Source organism: Anabrus simplex, chromosome 1 (assembly GCF_040414725.1).
Source record: "Anabrus simplex isolate iqAnaSimp1 chromosome 1, ASM4041472v1, whole genome shotgun sequence".
NCBI lineage: Eukaryota > Metazoa > Arthropoda > Insecta > Orthoptera > Tettigoniidae > Anabrus > Anabrus simplex.
The window spans coordinates 1,192,412,830-1,192,433,747 of NC_090265.1; the positions used below are offsets into that span (position 1 = coordinate 1,192,412,830).

Here is a 20,918-nt window from a genome sequence, read left to right on the forward strand (position 1 = left end):
CATTTTATAAAATAGTTCAGCATAAAGAAAGACCACTAAAAATGGAAGATAATTATCAGCAATAAATTAGAAACTTTAGCTGGCACCTCTGCAGGAAAGGAAAAGTGAAACACAGCATTTCATATACACTACGATTATTGTTTCAAGGAGCAAACCAGCAAGAACATAAATAGCTGTGATAACAACAACAACAACAACAACAACAACAACAACAACATACCACAGAGGATCAACCCAGTTGGAGAAGATACATTGCAGGAGCAAATAAGTCAGACTGAATTACTGAATTATTATTATTAATAATAATAATAATAATAATAATAATAATAATAATAATAATAATAATAATAATAAACAGTAATCACCTTTGTTGACTTCAAAAAAGCGTATGATTCCATAGATCGGCAGACCCTGTTCAACATACTAGAGGAATTTCAAGTCGACAGGAAAACGAGGGAATTGATTAAACAAACTCTGACCAACACAACATCAAAAGTTAAGTTCTTGGGAGAAATTTCTGAACCGTTCGAAATCAGAACTGGCGTCCGACAGGGAGATGGACTATCCCCACTACTATTCAATTTAGTTTTGGAAAAAGTGATTCGTGAATGGAGAAAAGAAACTAAAGGTATAAACATTGGCAGACTTCTTAAAGACAAAATTCACCTTGACTGCTTAGCTTTCGCAGATGACCTTGCGATCCTTTCGAACAACAGACAAGAAGCAATCCAATCCATAGAAAAATTGAATGAAATAGCCGCAAAAACCGGACTTCAAATTTCATTTGAAAAGACGCAGTTTATGGAAGGAACTAAATCAAGATTCGACAATCAACCATTAATCACCAATTGTGGAATAATTTCCCAAGTAGACAAATTCAAGTATCTAGGTGAAATTATTTAGCCAGCAGGGTTAAATCAGGAAGCTAACAAAGAAAGAACTGCTAAACTGCAAAGGGCTTACAAAATCACATGGAACAGATACAACAAAAGATGTATATCAAAAAATGCAAAATTACGACACTACAATACAGTCATCAAACCAGAGGCACTTTATGCATCTGAAACACTGATCATTGGCGGCAGGTCACAAATGAAAAGCATTGAGAAACAAGAGAGGAAAATTCTCAGAAAAATCCTAGGACCAAAGTTCGAAAATGGAATTTGGATGAAAAAGAAACCACACGAAATTTTTCAATTCACAGAAAAAATCACAGATACCATCAGAAAGAGACGACTAAAATTCTACGGACACCTACACAGAATGGATAACAACAGGCTGACAAAGAAAATTCTAAACCTAGCTCTAACCCTGAAAATCCGCAACAATTGGTTAGCAGAAATACATGAAGATCTACAAGAAATGGGTATCGAGGACGAAACCATTCAAGATAGAATGAAATTTAGAAGCTTAGTAAACAAACATAAATTTGCAGAGAAACCAACAAGAAAAAATACAGGCTGGACAGAAACACGCAGAAAGGAACACAGTGAAAAAATGAAGAGATATTGGGAAGAAAAGAAGAAGAAACATTGTGCAAAATAAGTTCAAACGCGCTCCACAGCTGGGCACAACGAATCAAAAAAAAAAAAATAATAATAATGTTATTGGTTTTACATACTTTTATAGTTTTCAGAAACAAAGTGAAAGGATTTTGTTCCACACAAGTTCTTTCATGTCCCAGTAAATGACCTGATATAAGACTGGCATATTTGAACACCTGCAAATACTACATGACTGAGCCATGAATGAACCCACAAATTTTGGCTCAAAAAGCCAGTTTCACCTGAACCATTCAACCCAGAACTCAGTTATGAGACTTCCTGTCTGTAGTCTGATGAAATATTCACACCTAATTCAAAGGAGTGAATCAAGTATAAATCACTATCTAATGCACAAGAAAATAACAGAAGGAAATTGCAATTTAAAATTAAACATGTTAATTTAGAACAGATCTTATTATTATATTGCTTTTTGTTTAAAGGGGCCTAATATCTAGGTCATGCGGCCCCTTAATATTATCAAGTTATGAATTACGGAAATTCACAAAGATGTTGCAGTAGGTCACCATTTCAGTTTTATCTTGAGTATACCTAATTCAATACGACACATGATTGCGACCTCGCTGAGGGATCACGGTTTCACGGTGCACGAAGAGGTTTCTGGCCTAGCTACTGACGGGAGTAACAGGCGTATTGACATGATAGCTTTTCAACCTGCTAGCAAGCAAGGACTAATCTTAGATCCCACAATACGCTTTGAGTTGCACGTTGGCCAGGACGAAGAGGTGGACGCTGAAAAGAAGTCAATTTACCAGCCAACTGTAAACTACTATAAAGATAAATATCACCTAGACAATATTTCCGTCCATGGACTCATGATCGGAGCTCGAGGCACAATCCCTAAATTTCTTGTACAGCTATGGGATTCTCTCGGCCTCAGCCGGACACGACTTCACGACATTGCTATCGCCGCAATACGAGGTTCAGTGACCATACTCCGCAAGCATCTATATAGCATTTGAACAACAATATTGCAAATTAATTCCTGAGCCTTATTTTTCTACCTGGCACAGTAGCAAAGTCAACAGTAACTTAGAAAACAAAATACCGTGCAGTCGACATACTTTGTCCTTGTGGCAGCCTCCGCATGGGGGAAGTTTGTAATAATAATAATAATAATAATAATAATAATAATAATAATAATAATAATAATAATAATAATAATAATAATAATAATAATAACAACAACAACAACAACAACAACAACAACAATAATAATAATAATAATAATAATAATAATAATAATAATAATAATAACCCTTAACTAGCCACCAAGACCACTACTGACTTGTTGACTTTAAATATCTTGAAACTTCACTGTTGCAATGACTTGTGCTGTTAGCTACCTTACTGTTGAGTTCTGATAAGAACTTCCCACCTGTAGTATGACTAACAATTTGAAGGTTACGTGCAGTTGTGACTGATCTTCTGGAAGCGGCCTGTGGGACCATTCTGTATCAAAATTAAACTTTTCAAGGCTTTTCTGCACAAGATGATTTCAACAAATCTGATATATACATGTCTGCCTCCGTAGCATAGTAGATTTGATTCCCGGTACTGCCAGAAATTTAAGAATGGTAAGAGGGCTGGTATGTGGTTAAAATGATACAATCAGCTCACCTCCATTGGGCGTGTGCCTGAAAAGAGCTGCACCACCTCAGGATGAGGACACGAGTTTACAATAAATACGATTTTATGATAATGATCATATTCCAACTCTGAAAATAGTGAAAATAATGAGTAATAGGTAGTTAGGCAATGAACTATGAGAGAGAAGCAAATAACATGAGTGAATCTTCTGACAAACGTAATGACAACTTAGTACAACCTCATTATTATGGGAAAAATCTATATAAATGGTCATCAAAACCGTTCATCCCCAAGCAGTCTCTGACACTAACATATATCTTGAGATTTCCAGCTTTACGATGTGCAGTTCAAATTGGTAGTGAAGCTGATCCCATATCTGTAAGGAATCTTCTCATAATGGATGATATTCTCGGCATCATTCTTTGATGGACAAATGTAACTCACTAAAGAGAGAAGCAAGTGCAAATCACAAATAGACTTGAGAAATGTACATATAATAACAACGAGAAATCACTGGTAAAGTATCTGTCTTGTCAGAAAAAAGGCAAAACTATTTAATCCTTATTAATTAGTCTACTGCACATGTTTGTTTTGAATTATGGGTCAGCTATCATTGAAATGATTCTGATTTGACAAGTATACAAGAAGCCACACAGTGTATGTCATTAGTTTCAGTTTAAAGTCTTCTTTTCAGCTTCTTATAGTTGTGGACCTGTTTCAGTTTTCTGATTCATAGGGTAATAAAGGAGTGAGTTACAACAAAACTAACTCGCATATTCTGTGAGAAAGAGAAGCAAAATCACATCAATTCATAAGTCAAGGTCGGCTCCCTGTATTTGAGTTTTGATGTGTGTGGTCACAATAGTAAGTCTATTTATTAATTTAACTTTAATCTTCAATTTAAAAATCTTTTCATGTATCTTACAAATGAGTATTGGATTTCTTTTTATTTTATAGTGTAATGGAAAGATTAACAATAATTCGGCTCGAAAGTTGTTAACCAGTTTGGGAGGTATTTCAACAGACAAGGAGCACAGAAGGAGCTGCAATATAATTTTAAGTTTTAAATTTTCAATGCATGGTTTTTAAATTAATAAATAGACTTACTATTGTGACCGCACACATCAAAACTCAAATACATGCAGCCGACCTTGACTTATGAATTGATGTGATTTTGCTTTTCTTTCTGTAGAGGTGACACTGCTGCGCTGTCTCCAAATGCCTGCATTCCAGTGAGCTTTCTGCCATGGCTGACCATGGCCAGCTCTCCGTTCAGCAGCGCGCCAAAACAGTTCTCTTTTATTGCGAATCAAAAAGTGTTAAGTCGACACAAAAGAAATTTCGAGCTGTATTTCAGACTAGGTGGGCACCAGCAAGGAACACCACCCTTCGCTTATACAGAAACTTTGAAGGACAAGGCAGTGTGAAAGAAGATAAGCGACCACGAGCACCAGCAGTTCAATCTCCTGAAAACATCGCTGCGCTGAGGGTCGCCATGCAGCGCAGCCCACACAAGTAAACCAGGGGGGGGCTTAGAGAGACAGTGGAATATCACGGCATTCAGTTCAAAGAATGTTATATGGTGACCTTCAATTGTACTCGTACAAAATGTCTGTGCTACACAAGCTAACAGATTTTCACAGGCAGAAGAATTTGCAGTACGCCTTATGGACTCAAGATAAAGATGAAGTACTGTTTAACACTTGGTTCTCTGATTAAGCATATTTTCATCTCAAAGGGGCAGTTAATAAGCAAAATATGCGGTTTTGGGCTACAGAAAACCAGACATTACTCATGGAAAAAACACGTATGGGGAAAAGTGAGTCTGTGGGTTGCTCCGTCAAGTCATGGGTTAACTGGACAATTTTTCTTCAGTCAGACAGTTAATGCACAGTGATATAAGGACATGCTGGAGAATGAATTTATGCCTCTAATTCTCGCTGTACCTACTCATACGCAGTGGTTTATGCAACATGGCGCAATACCTCACACAGTTAACGATGTTCTTGAGTTTTTGAGGGGAGTATGTGTTGATCGTGTAATGTCTCATCGTTACCCACAGAACAACAATTATGGCGGATTCTTCTGGCCTCCTTAAAGCCCAGATTTAAATGCTTGTGATTTCTTTTCATGGGGCTATTTGAAAGAAAAACTCTTCACTTCAAGATCTCAAAGCTCGGTTTGTGCACCTCTCCAGTGAAATTCATGAAGACCTGTGCTGCAAAGTCGTCAGAAACATGCGTACTTGTCTCGAAGATTATCCGCCAAAGTGGAGGCCACACTGAACATGTGATATAGTGAAATGTATTTCCAGGGTCTAAGCTGCCTGTGTCTAAAATTTCATTAGTGTTCTGTGAAAAGTAAAGTTGTTATTCTAAATTTAAATGTGTCAACTATTCGTACGCCACCATGTAGTATTCAGAGTGCTTTAAGAAGAAGAGTTTTAAATATATAGCTTACTAGCTGACCCTCCCCAGCTTTGCACGGGTTGGCCTTACATATTAAATATCTATGTATATATTACATTACGCGACTCTCCATCTGGGGCCAACACAAACAAACTTTCTTTGGAAGCTATTTCCATGCCGAACAATACTGACAGACAATAGTCATAGCACCTATCGAAATCATCAGATAATTTTTGTAATTTATGATAGAATCATAATTCACTGCTGAACATTCTAATCATAAGTTATTAGAATTATGTGTTCTAATCAGATTATGATATTGTTGTGCATGTCTGGAACGATCTCTGAGCATACGCTGTCCTCTATCAAGATGTTTCTCTCTCTCATTGGAACCCATGTCTTTCACGATCTTGAGATAATCTACCGTTTCGTTCCAGTGAACTTTGCCTATCTCTCTGCAAAGAATGGTTTGCCTTTTCAGTCTCTAAATGGTCTTCTCTTTCATCATAACTGTCATTATTGTGTAGTACAAGTAGTCTGTTAGCATTTGCAGTGTTGTATCTTATATTAACACGTCATCGAGGCATGATGAAATCGCAAAGGAAACAAAACCAACTACTTTATCACAATCTATATTACTGCTCAGTGCAACCATTCACTGCAAGATACAAAACTCACATGATGCGATCTCGTATTAGAGCAAGCACCAGTGGTCAAATTCTGAACCACACGACTTGCTTGCTTGACATAAATCGTGACAGCTCAGCTAATATACAACATATATGTATTAATTATATTCATAAATGTTCCTTGACAGACACTCTATCCATTGGTGAAAACTTGAATAAAGTCTGTTCAGCACTTCCTGATATTAGAGATTTCAAACAGACAGAGAAAACAGACAGAATTTACTTTAGTCTATATATGTATAGATTTGATAGTACAGTAGAAGTCTGCTATAACGAGTATGGAATATAGCGAGAGGTCCGTTATAATGACAGCCTTTTTCTGTGTCTTGAAAATTCCTATATTAAACTATGTATTATCCTTCAGTTACAGCGAGAACCCTATCACTGATGCATTTGTAAGTACGAGCGATTTAGCATGCGCTATTCTTTCCGTTATCGATACTGATGCACTCCAGCAATTATATTGAATGTGACTGATCATCTTCGGTATGGTTTTCGCACTATGTGCACCAATTAACTCTCTCATCGAGATTCGAATTCAAAGGCGATGCTGGAATCTTATTAGTAATACTCGTAATCTGGAGTTCTCTAAACACAATTCAAAATTGAAAGAGAACAGGTTTCTGTAATTTTAATGTGTGAATAACATAGCCGATAACAGTAGTTAACTCGTTAGAAATAAAGGCTGCAGTAAACAATCGCTTAATTTAAATGCGATGTTCTGAAATGAAGTAAGAATGTGGTACACCTCAAAATGAGCAAGCCATAGTATAGAAATCTGTAAAAACGCAAGTTTTGAACAAAATGACTGCCGTTTCATACCGATTTCAATGTGTGTGGGATCCCCTCCCCCTCCCCCCGCAACTTTTATGACAGATATAATGACAATCCGTTATAGCGAGTAAATTTTCCGCCATTATGAATTCTCACTATAGTGGACTTCTACTATATGTTGTTAGTATGTAATTGAATCAAGTCCGCAGATTACGTGGGGAATTTTTGGTAGCTGATGAAAAGAATAAATGTGGTTCTCAAAACGTGACAGATTAATTAATATGGATTAAATAGAATTTGTTTAATAGTACTAACAAGGCGGACACAATGCCAGTGATTTCTCAGTGTTGTTAATAGATAAAAGTCAATAAAAATCAATATAAACCGTAATGATTACAATAACAAAAAATGTAGATATGATGGAGCTCAAACACTTCCTAGGTTTGTTATTATACTCTGCAGTTTTCAAATCCAAACATGAAAGCACAAAACCAATCTTTGTGACAGATGGTACCAGGAGGGAAATATCTGCTGCATGATGAGTAAGAGTAACTTTTCTCTCAAACCTAAGATTTGACAACCCTGACAGCAGAAGTGAATGCAAAGTAGCTTGATTTCCAAGGTACTTGACTCATTTGTCAGGAACTGACGAGTGCGTTCAGTGTTGGGTTCTCTGCATTTTTTTGATGAGATGCTGGTCAGCTTCAGGGGGAGGTATAAATTCAAAATGTACAGGGTGGACAAAATAAAACTGGCCCGGAAAATATAAGACTGACACAGAATTGATCCTTGTTAACAAACAGAAGAACGGCCCATCGCAGGAAATGCTGGAAATAGTGATTTCGATGCAACAGTCGGTTGCTGTCACATGTCTGCATGTGTGCATCTCCCGATTATGCCATTGTGTTATTACATGTAAGTGCGTGAGTAAGTCAGAGAGAGGAGCAGATGTGTTTAGTGACCAGCTGAATGCAACACAAAGTGGTGCTCTTGATAAAACAGCGCGTGTTCATTGTCGAGTGTATTGCAAAGCATGATTTTTTAGAAAACCTGAGCAGAATTGTTTGCACAAAAGTTTAAGACTGGAACCATTTTGACAAAACCTCCAGCAAAGTCTGCAATGCAAAACTTATTAGCAAAATTGTGTGAAATGGGCTCTGTAGCGAATAAAAACCTCTGAAAACAGTTCGAACAATAGAAAACATTGCTAGAGTGAAGGAAAGCCTGGAACAAAGTCTGACATAATATTAACGCCATTTATCTGTGCAAGTGGGAATTAAGAGATAAGCATGTCGATACATTATATAAGAAGGACCTGCGTTTTGTATCCTTACAAATTTACTGTTGTGAAAGCAACGAGACAAACCTTCATGTGTTGAGTTCTACCGGTGGTTTTTGAGTGAAGCAGGGTCAGGACTTTTGTACCCTCAGTTTTTCATTTCTTCAGATGAGGCCATTTCCAGCATCTTCTGTGATGCTCATTAACAAGGGTCAATCCTGCATCAGTCCTATTGTAAACATTTCCTGGGCAAGTTTAATTTTTCCAACCCAGTATAAGCCAAGTAAGCCATTCAAGTACAGACTAAAACTAATGTGCCTTACTAATGCAAGGAACAATTATTTCTATAACGGGTACATCTACTATGGTAAGAACTGGGACGGGTCAACACTTAGTGTATGGCGATGTCACCCGAAACCTACTTAAGCAGACTCTGATTCAGTGCCTCCACTATACGAATCTAACAGATATATAACTGCAATAATAATTAAACTTATGTCGTAATGGTCCTCCTTTTCAATACTTTTTTTTTTTTTTTGCTAGTGGCTTTACGTTGCACCGACACAGATAGGTCTTAAGGTGACGATGGGATAGGAATGGCCTAGGAGTCGAAAGGAAGAGGCCTTGGCCTTAATTAAGGTACAGCCCCAGCATTTGCCTGGTGTGAAAAGGGGAAACCACAGAAAACCATCTTCAGGGCTGCCGACAGTGGGATTCAAACCAACTATCTCCCGGATGCAAGCTCACAGCTGCGCGCCTCTCCTTTTCAATACTACTGTATATCATGCAATGTTTACATTATATTTCTAGTTTTGGCCTTGGCTGTCCATCATCAGCCTTAATGCAAAACCGTACAAACACATCCAATAACTAAAACAAATGTACAAACACACACAAATGACATTAAAATGTGTTAAAAAAAAAAAAAAAACCTGGGATGAACTACGTGCACAGCATGTAAAATATGATTAAATTAAAATCAAGCTCTAAAATTCTTAGATGCATTGCATTATGTTAAAATGTTCCATTAGTGCTTATTGTTAAAATATGAAAATGCTGAAAGGTTCCTCTGTTGGACATGGTCAATGTTTGAATCGAGGATGGCACACAAAGATATGGTTAAATAAGTGGTTAAATGAAGTTAACCCGAATAAAGGATAGACAAAATTAACTCGTTTTTCAAAATCAAGAGTGTACAGGATTATCTGCAACAGTTGTAATTCTTCTTACGTTGGACAGATTCCGACCGCGGAAGTGGAGTGCAGTTCTGGGGTAAAAATAGGAAGAATATTCGTTCTTCGCCGTATGAGGAACTTGAAAACATTTTAATGAAATGGTTCGAGGGTAAAAGGAGTGAGAATGCTCCAATTGATGGGAACATACTTAAGAAAAAGCTCAAGAAGTCACACTTAAGCTGTTTGGTTGATTTTCATGCTTCTAACGGCTGGTTTGATCGTTTTAAAAAACAGCATAATCTTTCATTCCAAAACATGTATGGCGAGAGTGCGAAAGTTGACAATGCAGTTGTGGACTGGAAAACGTCTACGTTGCCTCTTGACTTCTTAGAGGATATGATGCTAAGGATATTTTTAACGCAGATGAAATGGGAGTGTTACCCCAATTTGCTCGCGTCCAAGACATACGCTGTTCATGGAAGAAAATGCCACAAAGCAAAAAAAAAAAAGAGAGAGGGTAGACTGACAACGTTGTTATTTGTTAACAGTGATGGGAGTGAAAAATTACCCCACTAATAATTGGAACACTAATAATTGGAAAATTTAAGAATCCAAGATGTTTCAAGAACACCCACGCACTCCCTTGTAGATACGATTTTAACAAAAATGCATGGGTGACATCGAAGATATTTCTATAATTTTTATGAAGCTTGGATGCTAAATGGGATTGACAGGAAGGAAGATAGTGCTGGTGATAAATGTCCTGCTCATCCTTCAGATGCATTTTTCCTGCAGAATATCCAAGTGGTTTTCTTTCCTTCTAACTGCGCCGGTCTCCTGCAGCCTTTGGACCTTGGCATTATTCATTCTGTGAAAGAGAAGTACAGGAAGGCCCTGGCTCAAAGAGCTATTTCTTTCCTCGAAATACACTATTCAAAACTGCTTTGGCCATGCAGTTTTTGGTGCCATTTCAGATCTTTTTAATGAAGATGACACTGGGGAAGATTGGGGGAGGTGTTGTAACAAAGGACTCGAGTGCTGCAACATTAGAATTTGTTACTTGTGATGATGATATCCTAACCTCAGCACCACAGATGGATGTTGGAGACATTTGTGATGATGCACAAAGACAAAGTATGAAGTGGAAGAAGAGGATCCAGCAGAACCAACTTTTGGGGCAGCAGTGGAGGGACTGAAATTGTCTACTGGTGCTTCTCCTCCTTCAACATTAATGAAGAGCTCATCAACAGCCTCAACCAAATTGAGAGAAAACTTCTTTCCGTGAGACATCTGGGCAAGAGGAAGCAAACTACTGTACTGGACTATTTCAGAAAGTGAAAGTTAATATGCTTATTCTCACAGTTCTCAAGGTCTATTTTTCACAAATGTCTTTAAAATCATGTTAGGCCTGTGTTCTTTCATGTTAAAATTGCAAGTCAGTAATACCTATTTCTCATTTCCTTGCTGCAGGTTGTGCTCCCAATGGTCCAATAAGGTATTTGTTATGCCTGCTGTTTTGTAGATATTCTCTGTCATTCTTGTGTTGATGTGACTTTTTAGTATTTCTAACATGTTAAGTTATTATTTCTTGACATTACATTAACTAAAGACATAAATGTATTATTATTTCTAGTGATATGTAGCCTATTTTCTTTGAACCCCGTTTTAAGGAAGAAATTTAAAATTCCCCTGAGATTCGTTAAAAAGGGGTTCTACTGTAGTTACAGTACTGTGTTACGCTCTTTCCAAGAGTAAGCCAATTGAAAGATACTCTGGTTTCCTCTCACCCTCTAGTCATGATGCTCAGTGTTTAAAATCTTCTTTGAGCAAAGTTGTGGATAACCCAGATAAGTTAATTTCACAAAGTTGTGATGGGGCAAATGTAATGAGTGGTTGCCATTCAGGAGTGAAATCTCTCATCAGGGAAGATTTTAAGCATGCACATTATGTTCACTGTTATACCCATTCTTTGAACTTAGTCATGGGACAAGCGACAAGCCAGAATGCAGATGTCTGCGTATTTTTTGCATATGTAAGTGAAATCTCCAGCTTCTTTCATAATTCCCCACAGTGATCAGGTGTATTGAACGAAGTTGTTGGTAGAAGAGTATCTCATCCTCCAAATACAAGTGGAATTTTAAATCATGGATCTTTGAAGTAGTTTACGAGAACAGAGATGCCCTCATCGAATGCCTGGATCAACTGGAAACTACCTCTCAACAGCCTAACACCATATCGCAAGCAAGAGGTTTGCGTTTAAAATTGGAGTACCCGCTATTTCAGTTCTGTTTTCCATCAGATAATGCCTCATGTGGACATTTTACACAGTCAGCTGCAAAAGCGAAGCTCAGATCCGTTGGAAGTCAAAAGAGCACTTTCAGGTTTCAAGGCTGCTACGAAAATGGTTTGGGGAAAATCAAATTGACCACATCACTGATGAACATGACAAACTTCCCCCGCCAGTGAAGGTATCACGAGGGCCACAGAGTACCTCGAAATAAGTTGCGGCAAAAGAGATTTGTGACATGGTCATTCTTCAAGGAAAGAAACGGTTTCAATTCACAAACTGCCTTCTTGCGGCAAACCTGATTTGTGACATGGTCATTCTTCCAGCAAAGGAACGGTTTCAATTCACAAACTGCCCTCTTGCAGCAAACCTGTTTTGAGCTGAGAATTTTGGCAGCTTTGAGAAACAGTTTCCCCACTCACTTTAGTACAAAGTGTGTGAAGGTTAGCCATTTCTCAACAAACCGAAACTGAGACCGAACTTGAAATATTATACATGAGAAATGATTTTCGGAGTGTTTCTGAGGCTACGACTTTGTTGCATTTTCTTTTAGAAAACAAGTTGCAGTGTTTCATTGGTGAAAGCATAAAACTTTTAAATATAGTTATTACTATTCCCATGATGACATCGGAAGCAGAAAGGTGCTTCTCAACCCTGAAGAGAATAAGGACTTTCTTGCGCAGCACAATGACCGAGGATAGGCTTAATGCTCTCGCTATGTTGTCAATTGAAAAGGACTTGGTTCAAGACTCTGTGGACTTCAATGAAGCAGTTATAGATAAGTTTGCATCCTTCAAGGAGTGTGCAGGATAGATTTTTTGTATAAGCTGTCTGCATAGGGTAAGTGGATTATGAAACATTTCTTATTTTGCACATGGTAAATTTCAGCATGTATTGTCTGCTTCTCTCGTATGCGATCACATTTTCTGAACTTCTTTCATCTTATTTTAGGAGGTTTTTTTGCCCACGACGGAAAAGGAGAGGTTGGGGGGTGGGGGCAATTTTTTTTCCTTCTGTTGAACCCCCAGTGACGAAAGTCACATGCCGCCACTGTGATGTTGTTATGAGGGAGCCATTTCCTTTCACTTTAGACTTAGTTAATCTATTTCTGTGAGATTCTTCAGTCTGTCAAAAATAATTTAGGGCTTTTAGTTAATGATACCTTTTCCAGGTATATTCTGTTAGTAAATGTTTTCTTTTTCAAATATTTCCTAAATATTTTCTAAATTTACTTTATTCTGAATTAGTTTTGACAGACTGAAAACTTCATAGTTATAGACGTTCAACATGTGCATGATGTCCCGCAGAGCAGCCAACCATCTGTTATCGCACATAATTTTGTGTGTGTGGTTGAAAGAAAGGTTTGTTAAGACAGACGGTGTACAGTTTCGTTACTCTCTCTGCTTCAGGTGGCTTTCATCACAGGCATAGTTATTCAGCTATGAAGGCATACAAAAATTGGTGCCTTGTTATGACAAGCGCCTCAATGATGGTGGTGACTATGTGGAGAAGTATTTTAAGGTGTATAGAATCCAAAGAAAAAAGTTATCAAAATAATATTGAGTTTCTTTGAAAAATATAAGCACTTACTTAAAAAATATGCTTCGTACTAAAAGCAATGGGTTGGGATATAGTACCTTATCTGAAGTACTTATTTGATTCCTGTTTGCATGAAGGAGCCATACCACATGAATAGAGAATTGCTAAAGTACCTCCTAAGTACAAAGGAGAGGGAGATAAACAAAGTGAATAATTACAGGCCAGCCAGCTTGACATGTGTTGCATGTAAGGTCTGGGAAAGCATTCTTTCTAAATTAGACACATTTGTGAAATTACTAACTGGTTTGACAGAAGGCAGTTCGGGTTTAGGAAAGATTATTCCAGTGAGGCTCAACTTGTAGGATTCCAGCAAGATATAACAAATATTTTAGATTCAGGTGGTCAAATTAAATTACGGATAAGGCTTTTTGCCTATGATGTCATAATGTATAGAGTAACTTAAATGAAAAATATAAGCACCTTTCACTTATACTTATTTAAATGTTTCTCCTTGTTGGAAAACCAACCACTCTGGCCCTCGTTCATTTACATCTAGATTTATTTTACCTATCAATCTTTTCCAAGGTCGATCCTTCGGTCTCTTTCCTCTAATTTTATAGTCTTTTCTAGTCTTCTGTGGTTCCATTCATTTTATAGGATCAAATAAGCTTGATTTCAGAAATAATAATAATAATAATAATAATAATAATAATAATAATAATAATAATAATAATAATAATAATGTAGACATATTGTACTAATGTTATGGATTTCAGATTCTTAAGTATCAGAATTTTGTCTCGCAGAACCTCTTCTATGTGCCTGAAAATCTACTAACATGAGGCTGGAATGTTTCATTGCCTTCAAATATCACTAGACTGAACCAGTATTAAATCCATCAACTTGGGCACAGAAAGAACTTGCTCCATCTCTCTGAATTTGGTCCTGGAGGCTTTGCCCATGTCTCCAGGAATTTAATCCTGGTCATTTTCTGTCTGCCAATCTGCTGTGTGTTCCAACAATCATAGGTGGCTTCATACTCTCTGCCAACCGAGATATATTGAAACCAAGAAAAATATATTGAAAAGTAACGTTTTAGGTGCTTAAGAAGGTATTTATTGCAAAATAGATGCTGTCGAAGTAGTATTTATATGCACTAACAGATGCCTTTTATTAGTCACAATTTGACCTAAAACAGATTTTTAACTTTATTCTGCCTGTTTAGCAGTTACAGGAACAAGTAGGCATTTTAGGAAATAGGCATTAGCCATGGGATGTCAGTCCACAAAGGAATCCCGGTTGGGAAAATGTAAAACAAATAAATGAAATGAAATGAAATGTCTTATGGCTTTTAGCGCCGGGATATCCCAGGACGGGTTCGGCTCGCCAGGTGCAGGTCTTTCTATTTGATGCCTGTAGGCGACCTGCGCGTCGTAATGAGGATGAAATGATGATGAAGACAACACATACACCTAGCCCCCGTGCCGTAGGAATTAACCAATTAAGGTTAAAATCACCGATCCGGCCGGGAATCGAACCCAGGACCCTCTGAACCGAAGGCCAGTACGCTGACCGTTCAGCCAACAAGTCGGACACAATGATGTCTTCTGTGGAACTTGCTCAGCCACAATATTAGAGCCATTACCTGTGGAAACGGCCTCATATACAGCAAGTATTGCGTGAACACATCTAGTGAGGTTGACGGGACATTCTCTAAATTTATAAACATCCTAACTGAAACAAGGCATCAATTTACACCCGAAAATCTTCAAAAGTACATGGTAGTCAGTATAGCTTAATAAGTTATTTCAGAAGTTTCAGTTTTTTAAATAAAAAGAAATTCATTCTATCTTCACATAACTGAGGTCAATAACAAACTGGCACTTCCACGCAATGAAGGCCATACAGTGTGACAACTTCCTCCGTCTCATTTTTCAATGCTATAGAATTGGTATGATTAGTGACAATGCAGTGCTACAACAAAACAGCGACTTCAAGGTCAGGCCATGGAAGGAGTCTCATGATTATGTGAGATACAGAGAAATTAAGTGAAATATGCTGAGGAGAAGATCATAAAGTAGTATAATGATAAGGTGAGATATGTTCCTGAAGAAGGAGGAACAGAAGAAGTAAACAATGAATTAGCTGTAACACTGTAAGAGCCATTCCTTTCCAACATAAAAGGAAAATAAGCCTGGTGGACATGATTGTTAAAGACATCAACTCTATATGACCAGAATGTTGGCTGGCAAGGTAGGAGGGGTGGTGGTAAACAATTTCTAATCACTAGATCGCATGACTAAAGCCCGGATCCAATTACAAACTTCTCCACAGTGTTCATGTGGAGTGAGGGCGTATGATGCTGTTGATAGCAATTCGACCACTTGATGGGGACGTTAAGCCTTGAGCAGACCCTGTGGTGTTATCTGACAGGAATAGGTTATGTGCCGACACTAGGTTTCACCTTCCCCCTACCACATTATCAACACCCCACACCCAGATGCACAGATCACCCGTGGGCGTCAAATAAAAAGAAATGCACCAGGTGAGCCTAACATGTCCTTGGACACTCTTGGCACTAAAAACCATAAAATAAATAAATAAATAAATAAATAAATAAATAAATAAATAAATAAATAAATAAATAAATAAATAAATAAATAAATAAATAAATAAATAAATAAATAAATAAATAAATAAATCCAAACACAGGAAAACCCCTATTTAACACCATTAACATCAAGAGATACTGTAATTTAAACAGTTAATACAAGTTCATGCACATTTTGATAAGAGTTTAGGCTGCTTAAAACAGGATTTTTAATGCCTTAATGTCCTCATCTTACTAGTAACTTATAAAAATTGGAAATCATTCTTATTTGGACCATAAGTAAGACCAGTACTCACCTTCACAGAAATTTCTAAAACATGCTCAAGTCTGCCGAGTGAAATGGACATTGTGATTAGAGTTGAGACAGTGCAAGAAGTCAAAGAGGTAAAATCTGTTATATTTGAATTACAAAGCCAATGCACGGCAAAACTATGATACTAAGCAATTTAAGATTACTTACTATTAAGTTACAAACACAAAGAAACACAGCACTAAAAGCTCACAATACTGAAGAAAATCAAATGGGTATACCCGTAATATTAAAAGAAGCGTTTTGACAGATAGGGTTGGAGGGAGTAGCATTGCATGTGCAATTGCAAAGTGTTGCCACATTCCTGAATTCCTTTCTTCTTCCCTTTGCTTTTGGCTCACTTGTTCGTTTAGACCACTGTATTCTGTTGTACGTAACTCAGAAGTGACAGGTTTGGCAACTCCAAGCAACATAAGCTGGCCAGCAGGCTTATGTCAACTGCACTGGATCCATCCACGTTTCCATGGCAACCATATGATCTACTCCCTTCTCCCCGCCCAGGCAGGCAGTAAACAGACCTCCCCCCAGGAACTGCCAGAATGCATCTTTCAATATTATGGCTATAGATAGCAGATAGCTGTGGTATAGTTCTCAGGAGTGCATAACAGAGCAACATTAACAAATTAAAGTAGCACACAACCTAAAATTACATAATCGATATATATAATTTGAATGTGTAAGACAATATTGTGAGTAAACTGCAATACTAATGCCTATGTGTTATACACCAAGAGAAAGGTCTCCATCTCAGGATTACTAGAAAAATATTATTTATTTCATGAAGGGCCGGTTCTACCACCTACTGGTAAAGTAGCGCGTAAGTTGCCCTCTGCGTAAAAGGATGTTTCCGTTCGACCACTCCCAGGTAGTGCTATCGGCAGCATAAATCGTCGTTACCCGGTGTGTAATTCATCGGCCACTTCAAGGACCCGATAAGACTGTACCTGCCGGGCAAGTTTTGAGAGCTGAACTTTATTAGCCGTATTTCTGGCGACATACAACTCAAATTGGCTTAGTATACTGAAAAAATCATTATACTGTAATAGTGATCAACATTGCATTGCAGGATTTTGAACATTAATACTTCCTTAGAGTTGCAATGGTCACACCAGCCTCTCGCATTGATAGCGTAGGGAACACATTTTATACATCAAGCTTTTGCGAAGGAACTCTAAAAGGATATACAGTAAAATCGAAACCTATTTGGAAATAATTTCAAATGAGATTTCATATTCTACTCTTTCAGTTTTCAAACACCAGGTATAACTTATTTCTATGTATCCATATTACCCCAAGCTACCTCGTAGCGTAATGGCTAACGCGCGCAGCTCATACAACGAGGTTTGCTGGTTCGAGTCTTCATTAAGACGAATCTTTTTTTTCATTATTAGCGTTGTATTAATCTGTATGCCTCTTTTCATACGTTCTTTTGTTAATAACATACAGTAGAAGTCCGTTATAGTGAGAATTCATAACAGCGAGAAATTTACTCGCTATAACGGATTGTCGTTTTACCCGATTTTTGTATAAAAGTCGGAAAACCCTTCATGCACTTTAAAATCGGTATGAAACGGCAATCAGTTTGTTCAAAACTTGCGTTTCCGTAGATAATATCCACACTACGGCTTACTTGTTGGTTATTTTTCGTAATCCGATACTACGTGAAAGTGCATGTTTAATTTTATTCTGAAAAAATATAGTACCGTATATCTCCGAATCCAAGATGAACCCCACTTTTTCCTTCAAAAAATTTAAATCAGGCTCAAAAAGGAGTTTGTAAAATCATATGAATGCCTTGTTGTACAGTAGGCCTACGCATTTTAGTCTATTTTTAGACGCCGAACATTGACTCTCGTCACGCCGTATTTCTTAATTTTTGGCGGCTGCACAATTATTCTTTATTTCCGCGGGTTTAAGGACCATTAACTTAACATTGGCATCATAATACCGAAGAGAACTCGAAAATTTTCCGGCAATACCTATTCCATGCGTCTCTACAATACAACGATCCATCAGGAAATTATTCTTGCTGTCTATAAAACTGTTACTTTTACGCAGCGTCAGATATAACCGGCTGCCGCTACACGCACGTCTCGGTTGTCGGGTTCGGGCAAATTCAGCAGCTAGCGATGTATAGGCCTAATCGCGAACGTTGAAAGTCAACGAACGAGTTTATTGCGCCACGGTATGGCCATTCCGCCCTTGCGTTTTTCGTGCACACACCTCACAATTTCATGTTCGACTTCTTTAAAGCGTCCTTGTTACGGACCACTGAATGCATTTTTTGTACAGTACGCATTTTTTCAGCTCTTTGTCTTCACGCTAACGCCAAATATTGGCTTTAGTTAGACCTATGCCGTATTTTCTTGCGGCTGCACAATTATTCTACATTTCCGAGTGTTTAATAAACATTAACTTAAAATTGGCATCATAATATCGACTAGAACCCGTTGAAAATTTGCTGGCAATACCTTTTCCACGTATCTTTACAATACGACTGCCCATCACGAAAATATTCCTGCTGTCTATAAACCTTAATTTTATTAAGCGTCAAGTACAATAGACGCGTTATGACTCTGCCATTGAGTAGCCATGGCTTTTCTAAGAATTCGAAGGGTCGCACGGTTTGATGCCATTCTGCAGATTTGAGAACCACACAAGCTCTGTACAACCGGTTGTCGCGGCTAGCGATGTGTAGTAAAGAGGCGGTCGTTTGTCAACGAGTTCTAGGCGCGTGTGAAAAGAAGCAGCGTGGTTACCGCGGTCGGTAGTTGCCAGTGGTATCCAGTAACTTACTGTTAGGCTGCAAATGCAAAAACCCTTGAGTTTTCGCATGAGATTCTGAGAAAAAAAGTCTTGGATTCGGAGAAATACGGTATCACTCCAGAGATTTCTGTGGCGAACACCTCAGCTTTCTTCTTCAAACAGCGTCACCTAACCTATCCGTATATGTAGCCTATCATGAAAATATATTTGAAACGCATGTAGAGAAATAACCTCCTCGCGAAAAATTTACATGTAAATAGCCGTAACTAGACGCGAGAAGATATGAAATATCCTCTGAAATCAGTGATGTACTCTGCCATATCTTGAGGTGTATCACATTCTTACTTAATTTCCGTCTATATAACATTAAAATTAAGATATCGTTTACTTCAGTCTTTAATTTACAGCGAGTTAACAACTGCTATCGGCCAAGTTATTTACCGGTACGCATTTATTACGAAAGCGTATTATTCTCTTTCATTTCGAATTTTCTTTAGAGAACAGCAGTCGATGGGTATTACTAATAAACTCCAACATCGCCTCTGAATGTCAACGAGAGAGCTCGCAAATGCACAAAGTGAGAAAACTATACCGTACCGCTACCGAAGATGATCGATAGCATTTTGTTGCAAACGTTTCGGTTTTCTTATTCAAACAGCGTCACGTACCCTAACTTAACCATACTATACGTATGATGAAAACAGACTTCAAGCGCCAGTAGGGAAATTATACCTTTCTCGCTATAAATTTTCATAATAGCCTTTCCGTAATTTAACCAGACGCGACAAAATATAAACTAACCACCGAAATCAATTAAGCACTCTGCCATATCACTGCCCTCGTGATGTCCAGCTTGGAGGCGATACGCATCCGCTCCACTTGAATAACACACTCGTTTAAATTACTTAAGAATCTGTTAACACCTTATAAAACCTAAAACTATTCTTAAATATTTGTTAGTTCTGATATACAATGCATATCCTTCCCCGTAACGTTCTATTTCTCGCGTATATCCGTCCGTTTCCGTGAGTACAGGCTAACACTCTGAGACATATTTTTGCGGTTTCTATCCATTTTCTAGTCAACTGGAACATTCACATCATACAAACTGATAGGAAACAAGCAACAGATTACCAATATAATATACTACAAATGTAAATTATTTCTGTACCACCTACAAGAAAGATTACAATAAGCTAACCTCCAACAATAACAAATCATTTACTGTCACTGTCATGAAATTCAGTTATTGTTTAAAAATGTAGATTTTTGAACAGCAAACAATGCCTATACAATTATTTTCATATTAAATTTTCATGGAATAACCCTGTTTCATTGCATATTATATGAAATTTTATAGGAAAATCCCAGCACTACTACATAAAAATATATCTAATGTTACCCATGTTTTTGACATAATAAGAAATTTTAACTCACCATCTGGACGATACACTCTTATTTCCCAGAGCATTTAGTGTTCAGAAAATTGGTTGATACACACAACTGTGTGGTGATTAACGATTCATTTCTCCCCAGTAATAGCCTTCTTCCATATCGTAACTCTTTCTTCTTCAGAAGGAAACACTAATACTGGAGTGTACTCTCCTTGTTTATAATTTGTTTTGCAGCCAGGCACACAGCAACTCTTAGCATGGTGATTTCTCTCACTAATAACCTTAATTCAACTTTATACACATCGTCGTTGATAATAAAACCCTGAATGCTTTAACTCAATTCATGTTACACTAGGGATATAACATTACACAAATAAACTACATAATTAAAACACGGCAGAGCGATATTTTTAACCTAGAGCCTCACAAGAATACACGCTCACACTAAGTTTTCTTCACTAACTGAGGACTTTTCACTTAATAATGCGGTCGATAACGACTCAGTCTGATATATATCTGAGTAAACATGCGGCC

The 20,918-nt window shown here is 37.6% G+C and overlaps 1 protein-coding gene across 3 annotated transcripts in view; it reads right to left on the reverse strand.

Annotated features, from left to right (window-relative positions):
- The window catches only part of Sec16 (Secretory 16), a 753,833-nt gene that overhangs the window by 175,209 nt on the left and 557,706 nt on the right, over positions 1 to 20,918 (reverse strand). The gene's annotated exons all lie outside the window — the stretch shown is intronic.